Here is a 10867-nt window from a genome sequence, read left to right on the forward strand (position 1 = left end):
AAGGGGATGTCAATTTTGTGTGTTTCTTTCTAATTGGAAGTACCACAACATATAGGTCCTGCAATACAAGCAGTCAGCAGTTCACAGCTAAAAAAACATTGAAATCTAATGTAAGACAAATTGCCACTCACGGCCATGGTAAAGATCTGCCTATACCTGCGTATATGACAGGAGACAATCTGGATGTGTCAGCTTATTGTGAATATCATAGCTTTGTATTTTCCTTGAGCAGGTGAAATATTTCTGACATTTGTGTTGCCGTGCTTCTGTGGGCTCAAATGCAAGTTAATCACATTTTCTCGAGTTTGTCAAGAGGAGTTTGTTATTTATGCAGGTCAAACTACGGCATTGCTCACGTTGTTTGGTGCTGTGGCATCTTTTGTCAAATGCACCAGTTTTTTATCATTAACTTCATTCAGAGAGTTCATCTGTAATATTTGTCATTGTAGATTGGAGCAGTGTCTCCTGCTCTGACGCATTTGCAAAAGACTTTAGTTTGTGTGATCCTCAAACATTTGGTCACCAGAGAGACATATTTCCCTGCATACGTCACTGAGCACGTAGACTAGTGTGCCCCGCCTTCCATTTGAAGGAATGTGTCATCCAGGGTAAACAACCAGCACTCCTATCAAGGCAGGAAATAAAAGGAGTTTTTAGAATGTAGGTTGAGATGGAGACAAAGTCAAATTATTTCAAAAGAAGACGCACAGATCGGAGGTTTTCCCAGCTGTCAAATATGTTTAGTCACTGAGAGATGAAAAAAATGCAATCCTGGAAATATGTGATCACATTTAAATCCAATTAACAACACTTCTGTTTTGCATGTTCCCTGCATTTACACCTCTCCCCTAGCCGCAACTGTTTCATGGCTCTGAAATTCTTCTTTACTTTACACGACTGGCATTTACCTGCAAGATATGGGTGTGTTTAAATCTGAGCACATGTGTTGGATTCACAGGACTCCGTGAAGAAAAGGGTGGGTCCTCACATAGTCCCACAATCCTCCACCACTCACTGACTCAAAACCACCAGATGAAAAAGTCAGATAATTTACATATTTCTGGTTCTAAATATACATGCTCATAATTGTATGTGGTAATTGTTTAACAGCAGTATACATATGGAATGAATTATGTCATAGAAAAAGGAAGGGGGGGGGTGCATGACAGTATTGGAGTAGAGCTAACCACAATAAAGGTGCATTCTTGAACACGTCATGTAAAACCATCAATTATGATTGAGTGTGCAAGTTAATTCATGAACTTGGATACAATTTAATGATGAAATATTCTCAGCTGGCGTCCAACAGTCTTCATCACTTTGGATCCAGTTTGTTTATTGTTCGTAATTCAGGTGATCATTTGTAGAGGGCATGCGTTGCCGTCAGCTGCCCACTTGGCCACACCCGTAGTGTGACCGAATGCAAAAACATGCTGCAACATGAATGTCTTTATTATGAGAAACCATAAAACCAGGAGTACGAGTTGATCTTTGGAATTTACCACAACCAGAAGTCGTGAGACAGTGGTCTTTCCTGACATTTATGTGTACCTGATTTTGACAGAAGGAGACTAGACTAAAATGCATCAACACACTTTTACTAAAGAAATTAAGGGTTAGACAAATCAATGCCGGACCACTCACAGACTGAAATTACACCTCTGAAACACTAGTTCGCTGCAGGGCTTCTGTGCCACTGTGTTGATTTTGCATGTGTACTTCCAACAATCGTGGTTAAAACTGAGAAGAAAAAAATAACGTTTGAGCTAATAAATTTTGAACAATTACCAAAATAAATACAATTTCAAACAGAGCTTAAAGCAGAAGAGGAAACTGGATGGACATACTGGACTGATTTCCCATTTCCTATTACGTTTTAAGATATTCTCGAACCCAATTATTCCTTATATTGGGTGCAGTTAGATTTTTTTTTAAATGAATGTTCTAATCACAATGCTTAATCTCAGAGGAGACTGATCTCACGCCCTTTATACTCAATAACCAGCCTGTAAAGGCAGCAGAACATTTTAAGTGATTGATTTCCCAAGATATGAAGGAAATGAACACAGGATGACCTCATTTTATGAGATTTGCCCCCAAGGTATTTTTCGATAATCTGTTGCTCCCTGCCCACATTCACCATTGCATGTAGTGCAGTTTGTTTTTAATGTTGTGGTGGGCTTTTGGTAGAAGCCAAAAATAGACCAGTTATGCACGCTTTGGTTGCACATTGAAACTAAAGATAAAACCACCTACTGACCTTTTTAAAGTTTGTAGAAGTGCACCATCAGTTTCTGCTGAATGCAAACTAATGTTAGCAGCTGTTATGACACCAGTTTTTTAGATTTTGTTTCGGTGATAGCTTTTACATTCTAAAATGAAAGTAGTATTCCGTTTAAACTTTAAATATCTGTCTTTTTGAACACTCATGAAATGGATTGTTTCCTTATTTTATTTATTATTTCAGCAACAGTCACCTGAAGCATTGTGATGTAGTTCTCTGTAGAGGAGATTCAGCTCTGTAAGCAGAAGGATCATTTTAAAAAAGCATGACTACAAATCCTCACCTTTTTGATGTGTCATTGAAGGAGCTCTATGACGGAACGACAAACTCAACATCATCGGCAAGAAATTGCTGCTGTATCCTGGTGAGGAACTGGTTAAACCCAGTTTTACTAACCATTTTTACCATGTCACTGGGGGGAAGACACAGATGTAATCAATAATATCACTTGTGGACCTGTTCCATTTGGGTGAGCCAAAGCTGTGAAGTTAAGTCAAACTTTACCATAATTCGTTTTATCAGTTACACCTGTGTTTACCCTGCGATGATATGTAAAATGGCTGCGGCAAAAATGGCTTCTCGTGATTATAAAGAGCTTTTTAACTGCCTATGAAATTTCCTGAAAGTTTCCTGCAGTTCTTCTGGTTCATTTGATCTCAGTCTCCCAGGTGTCGGATGATGCAAACTTCTTGCAATCTTCCAATCTCATCCTGCAAGCCTACACCAGTTGGCCAACACCAACCGATGGGGCTCATCATGTCACAGTCCAAGTGATGAACATCCACTGTACATGCTTATAGAAAGTTTTTCATCTCTGCGAGGATACTCATGGCTTGAGGAAACCATATTGGATTGGACTGCAATTTACACATTTCCAAATCTGAAGTGTTTAAAGAAGAGGTGGGGATCACTCCAAATTGACTGTACGCCTGATAGAAGACCAAAGTTTCTACCGAGATCAAGAACACAGTGGAACCTGTCAGCCATAATTACTGGGCCAATCTAATTGTTGTCATTATTAAAAAGAGGCAATCAAAATATACCCAGTTGATTACCATGTCAATCAAGCCTATCTAGATACATGTCTATGGGAAGTCAAGAAAACTGATAATGATGGATTTCTACGGGTATTGCAGACTGAAATAACGTCGGTTCCCCGTCTCTTCCAGCATGGACCAGACACAGGGAAGATGATCTGCAGTGGAGTGCATTTAGGATGACAGGAAGAGCGTCTCGAGAACCCTGATCTAACACTATAGTGACCAGAAGACTAAGCACTCGTGCTGCAGATTCAACAGAGTCACTTTACTTGATGTGATGGAGTCTGAAGGCTCGCACAAGGCTCCAAGATCAAAGCAGTCATGGAAACACTAGCACCTAAAACTGTGCGTTGACTATACGCTTATCTTGGGCTCTTAAGCTTTTATGGAATGTTTATTTGGGGATCTTAAATCACTTCACCATGCATGATGTTTGGCAAAAGAAAAGTGCTTGACTTCATTCAGAAAGAAAAAAAACCTGCGATGTCAGTATGTGATGTCCTGATCCATTTTGACCCCACATTGCCCCAAACTGTGATGCGTCTCCTTACTTGGGTTGGGGCGGTTGTTTCTCATTCTGCACAATAGTGAGGAGCAACCAGGTACATTCACTTCATTCTCACAGCAAAGAGCGCCACACAAGTGTGGCATCCTCCTTGACCTAAAGCCTAATATCAGAAGAAAGAGGGAGCTCTCTGGGCTGGAAGGGGTCTCCCAAGAGGATGAGAGGAGGTTATTCGTCTACGTTGCACAAAAAAACCCCAAAACACATCTGCCAAATGCATGTGACTGTGACATGGTCTACATGAAACCACTTGCTAGAAGCAACTTTTGGTGGCCTGAACTCGATGGGCTGATAAATAAAGTGGTGAAAGCGTGCCCATAATTCCAGGATGTTTGCTGCATGCCACAGCTAGCTCTTCTCCATCTAATGGACTGGCCAGAGGAACCCCAGCAGGGCATTCATGAAGGTTTTGCTCATCCGTTTGAGCGACGCTGTTTTTCAGGGCTGTAAATGCAGTTGGTATGGGTGAAGGAGTCCATATTGAGATCTATCACAGCATACGCAACCATTAAGAAATTGGGCAGAATGTTGTCAGTCTGGCTCTCCTGAACAGTTTATGAGACATATGACCATCAATTTATGTCTCAAGAATTCTAGAGATTCCTCGAAGTAAATGGAGTGCAACACATTTCCTCTGCTCCAGATCATCCACCCATGCTAATGGATTAGCAGAGAGATTTGTTCCGAGCATGAAACAGGCTTTGAAGCCTTTAAAGGCTCCACCAGTGGCTGCACAGTTCAACCACTGAAGTTACTCCTTCTGCACATCTCACTCAGCAACACCAAACACATGAAGCGCAGCACCAAACTTGACCTTTTGAGCCCACCTTAGATCCGAGAGATTGTGAATCAAAAACAACAAACTTAAATTAACAGATATGGAAAAAGAGCAAGGGGAAAGATTATCATGTACTTCCACATAACTAAAATAACAATCTAAAATGGATGCCTGCTAAAGTCATTGCATAGACAAGCCCTTAGTCTTACACAGTCAACCCACATTCTGACCAGTCTCTGGACCAGAGCACCTATGGAAATTCTACTTCTTCAGCTGGTCTCCATGCAGAACTGTCACCATTCCTCACAAAACATCTGTTTCTGATACAGTCAATACAGATTCACCAGATGGCTTGGCTTTGGTATCCTCAAAGACAATAGCAGCCTCCCAAATGCCTACAGTCTTACTTTTTGACATTCCCTGAGGAAGGGGGCATAATCATTCCCTGGTAACCTCCAGGGTCTGAGCCAGTGGATGTTTGTACAGTATTTGAGGAAGTGTCCTCAAAGTGTTGTGAGATATTTGGCCCTATTTTAAGCATGGCGCTACCTGGCCCTCAGTCAAGCATGCTAGTTTCAAGCCAGCCCAAATGGCGTCTCCATGCCAAATCCCTTGAACTAGCAAATGAAGTTGTGCAGCATCTGGCATGTTAATGCGGCGTGCTCTGGTGCCACCGTGGCACATTGCTGCTTTGGGACACCAGAAAATGGTGGTCAATTACATGATGTGTGAAGTGCTGTTTAAAAGAGAATCAGTCAAATGATGAAGCACAGCATCACAGCTTCCTCCCAGGCCTGCTTCAGCTCGAAGGCTACGGTTAATGCCTGCTGCTCCCTTACATAAACAGAAGACGTGCTTGCGTCTTTGACCACCCAAATATATTTTTTGGCCCATTTATGAGTTATAGTGCACATTTGAACCAAATCTGAAGAAAATTTGGGAACGACTCGAGGGATTTTACGAATTACGTAAAATTACGTACTTAATGATGGGCAGACAGAGAAACAACCCAAAAACATGATGCATCCAGCCTCCAGCTTTGGCTGGTACTGAAGCATAAAAATGACCATTCGTTCTACGGGAGTTTGTCAAGGAAATTCCTTTTGTTCATGTGTTGTTTGATTAGTTAAAGAGTGATATGTCATGTTTCATATAACCTAGTTGTCTTTTGAATGCCTTGTTAATGGTGTTAGTCTTTAAGTGCATTTCTCTTTGTTTATGGGTTCAGCTTGGTCATTAAGAAGGGAGGAGTACGTCATGTATTTAATTTGTGATGAAGAAGTTACACCTTGCTGGGAATATCTCATTACTTGTCAGAGCCCACTTGAATTAGAAGTAAAATCGATGTATTTAGTGGGCGACACGGTGGTGCAGTGGTTAGCACTGTCGCCTCACAACAAGAAGGTTCCAGGTTTGAGTCCCTGCTCAGACACAGGGTCTTTCTGTGTGAGTCTCCATGTTCTCCCTGTTCCTGCGTGGGTTCTCTCTGGTACTCCAGCTTCCTCCACAGTCCAAAGACATCAAGAGGGGACGAGGCTGATTGATACTCTAAATTGACCGTAGGTATGAATGTGAGTGTGAATGGTTGTCTGTCTCTATGTGGTGGCCCTGCAGAGGACTAGCGACTCGTCTTTCGTCCCGTGAACCCTGCCTCCAGCAGCATCATTCATCATAAATATTTGAAAATGCCTGAACACCCCTGTCAACCTACAATTTTACATTTTCCTCCCTTTTGTCTACCTCTGCTGGTGACCACTGGGAACTGCATGAATTCGCTTACTGAGTACTGTCAGTTCAGAAATTTGGTTGTTCCACGATTGTGCTCAGGTATTGTTTTGAGGTGTGTTTCCTTTCTCGTGCTTTTCCTCCACTGCAGCTCAGAGTTCTCAATGTAGGGGTTGCAAATGGATTTTCAGACACCAAAAGAGATCATTCTTAAACGCCTCTACTGTTTCAAAAAATAGGTCTATGATAGCTCTGTGTGTGTGTGTGTGTGTGTGTGTGTGTGTGTGTGTGTGTGTGTGTGTGTTCAACATATTTTTACGCTTCAACCAGCCCCAGCGTATCTAGTGCCTTTATTTGGTGGTTCCATCTATAAGCTGGGTCTGTATTACAGCTCTGTGAGTGATTGTAGTTATGATATCAGAACTGGAGACATTAAAATACTGCAACAATTGGTAGTTTAAAAATAAATAAAAAGATATTATTGCAACTGGAGACCTGTCCAGGGTGAACCCTGCCTCTCGCTCGTAGACGCTGGGATAGGCTCCAGCTGGGTGAGGTCACCAGGACACTGAGGCCTTGTTTGGTCTGCCACTCCAAATCAGATGTTTTGGTGTATCCAGATTGAATTTAGACAGCCAAAAATCACAAATGAAACATGTTGTTTCACTGAGTTTTTAAAATTTCTTTACTGTGAGGAGAGAACACAACCATGCCTCTGCCCCCGTCATCCCCTCCCCTCTCAGCAGAGAATACAACCTCCTCCTGCTAAATGTTTAAATGACAGTCTTAGCAGACGGGCGCGTGCACAAACCCAGTGAAAGTGATTGAATTGCTGTGTCAGGTCAGTGGAAGCTCACATGCTACCTGCAATTCACCTGCCCACAGCAAAATCACTGGCAGTCCCTAATGAAATGAAAGGAGGGCAGTGGGGTCTGTGTAAATTGGCCCTGACAGGAGGAAGAATTATTGAGGAAAAGCGCCACGGTGCACTTTACTGGCCGCTAGTATTTGACTCGGTGTAATATCGCTCCAGATTTACTGCCCCTCTCCAGTCTTTTTGTTGCCTCTTTAGTGTTATTGCCTCCAGCCCTGTAAGGTCGTTGTTCACTCTAAAATTGTGTAGATGAACCTAACGCGTTCTTTGCATTGCTCTTTTCCTCCCTTATTTATGATGCAGAAATCATTTATTCATAACACTTGAAATAAAGGAAAAACAAAGATTCCCTCCGGAGATCTAGATTTTTAAAACAGACCAGGGTGGACATTTTCTGACTTTCTCATTTTCCCATATTTTGTAAACTATACTCCTATATAAATAAATATATATATATATATATATATATATATATATATATATATATATATCAATTCATATATATCAATTCATATATATCAATTCAGAAACATCTGATGTTCTGGCAATGTCAAGTTCAAATGTGTCTCACTTATGTTGCATGTTTACAACTCCCCACATGGATGAGGACCTCTTTGTTGGTGTTCTCTTTGAAAGTCTGCCACCGAGCCAGGGTAACATGCCAAACATGGCTGCCAGCTTGTATAATTGGAGGTCCATTAAGCCTGCATTCTTTCTGATGGCCAGCAGGGGGCAACTTCAGCGCTTGCTAAAACTAGTCAGATTGTGCAGAGGTAGTACCTTAATTAGGGCCTGAGCCTGAAGGTACTTCAGGGTAAGACCCTATTATGTTTTTATATCCTTAAACTTCTTCCAGTTGAGTTAAGAGACTTAATCACAAGAGCATAATACCTAAAAAAAAAATAAATAAATAAAAATCAGTCACTGACATGTTCAGGTAAATTTAATGCAAAGTACATAAAAAGAAGTAAAGTAGTGAAAAGTTTCCTTTCTAATAGTGGACTAAACATACAAAGTCCCTTAAAAAATATAAATACTCAAGCTACTTACAGATACCTTGACATTGTATTTAATTATAGTGTCTAAGTAAAAATGTTTAGTTACTTCCCACCACTGGAAAAATCATAAGTCTCTGTGCCACTGAGTTAAGGAAGTCAGAATACAAACATTCTACAATTCTACAATTCCATTTAGCAGATGCTTTTGTCCAAAGCGACGTACAACACAAACATCTGGAACAGCATATCATACTTGGTTACTTCAAAGTTTTATAGCTCCGGCTTTTATTCTTCTAGTTTACAGGGTTAGACTTCATCACTACACCACATTGCAAAGTTTGATACTGTGCCTTTTTAATTCGACCAACAATTTCTTGTAATCGGCAGATACTCAGGACCCCATTTTAAGAGTTTTGACTTTTATGATGAAAGTACTCCCTCTTAATTTTGCATGACAACAATGCAAAAGTTTAAAAACGTCAGATAAGTGGGCCTAAAGGCCTCTGGTTTACTCTGCACTGAGCGGAGACATAATGTCACAACATTTAAAAGAGCAGGGCTGTGGATGGATGAGGTATTCCAGATAATACTGCTGATGGTTTTACAACATGGGAATGAAAGGACAAATGATTGTACAGAGGGTTCATTTGAATATATTGCAAATATAAATAGTTTCTCTGTAATAATCACTTCAGTTGATATTTGCAAGAGAAGCTATCTGACCCTAGAAATTAAAATCATAGTTATTACCTAACTGCTAATAAATATATACGAACAACTATACAAAAATTGCCTTTAGTATCTTAAAGAAAAATGTTTAAAAGAACTGAAAAAAACTGGTCCAGATAGTGAATCATCCTTGGTTGTAAGCTAACATTATCTTTTGTTTTTAGTTTTCGCTCTACTCATCAATGCAGATTATATCTGTCAAATACAGTACAACTGAATATTTAAAGTGGAATTTTTATATTTATATATATATATATATATATATATATATATATATATATATATATATATATATTTATATATATATATATGAATTTAGAATATTTGAAGTGGCCCTTTTGAGACAAAACAGGCCAATCAGTGGTCCCTGGGTATTTTGAGTTTGAAAACCCCTGCAGAGAAGTTTAGTAAGAGTAATGAATTATTTAAAACAACAACAACAACAACAACAACTTCACATTAACCCAATGTATGCGAGATCTTTTCTGTTTCATTAGGAGCACTGCATGTGTTCCACAGTATAGCCCCTGCACACGGCTTGGGTTGTTTTGATGAGTGTATAGTGAACAGTTTCCTTCTAATACGTGGATTAGTCCTATCCAGCTCTGGCAGCTTCTCAACCAGCTGAGAGTACACGGTGTTCTGATACATTCAGCACTTTGTTCTCACTGTTATTACAGGGCAAAGTTACAGGGATGTCCAAATTGGATTTATTACAGAATCGTTCTTTAACGCTTCACAATAAACACAAAGTGTCTGACTCTGTGCTCAGTTTATTTAACAAAACAAAAAAAGTAGTATCATGCTTCGATGGTCATAGGGTGTAAATAGGGAGCACATCACTCCACCTCAGCTTCCAGGAGGGAAGTGACTGTAGCCTGGCCCCGTGCACACACACCTCAGAATCAAGACACACACCAACAAACACTCACCCTCTTTGTGGTGTGCTCTGTAGGTTTTGGTTTGCATTAGAAAAACAGCCCACAGCTGTGATTTTAGAGACATAAATGTCCAAAAACACAAACAGAATTCTTTATTACTCAAAAGTAAATACATTCGTCCATTTTGTCATCCAAATTTGTTTTAATTCCACTGTTTACTAACTGGTAGGCTACATTTTTTTGATTGCGAACAAAATGTGTAGTTTTCTAGTTTTCTGTTCATGGTGAAATTTGAAATTATCTTAATTTAATTCCTGATATTGACCCCCCCCCCCCCCCCCCCTCCAAGATTGTGAACACAACCCGACCGTGTTATTTACTACAAGGAGTCGCAGCCGTCATATCCTACAGGGTCTGAATGCAGCATGTAGAGCATTGGCGTACACGTGCCAGCCGTGTTATCCAATCTGAGGAACAGCGGGTAAGCCATGTGAGCGGCCTCAGTCCTTGTGCTGATTGGTTTACAGACAGCCAATCAGAAAAATCCTCAGCGGCTGCGCCGTACGCAGCCAATCAGAAAATATCAACTAGTGTCTGTGGCTCAAGAGCTGCAGCTGACTTAACTTGGATATTGGACCAGTATCCATCCGTCAAATGTGACACATTATCCCTAATTGCAGGCTGGGTGTCTCTCTGGCATTCTGCCTGAATATGTTGCAATACTGCGCTTAAAGCAAACAAGTTTAATGGAAAATGCAGTTATCAACACGTCTTAGGACGCCCTTTTAACGTCATATTTTTAACAAGCGTCTTACTTCTCCTTTATTAACGTTATGTAACAGCCTCACGGGTTTGGGGAGATTAAAAAAAGTGTGTAAAGCTTGCTTGTATTTCTCACAGTTTGTGGGCATTTGGGTAATAACATGACGTTACTGTATTAATATTGATTTATAAGTACCACCTCAACAGAAAAAACAAAACAAAAACACAAGA

This window comes from Aulostomus chinensis, chromosome 23 (assembly GCF_037954235.1).
Source record: "Aulostomus chinensis isolate RoL2024-O1b breed Wild chromosome 23, RoL_Achi_v1.0, whole genome shotgun sequence".
Lineage (NCBI taxonomy): Eukaryota > Metazoa > Chordata > Actinopteri > Syngnathiformes > Aulostomidae > Aulostomus > Aulostomus chinensis.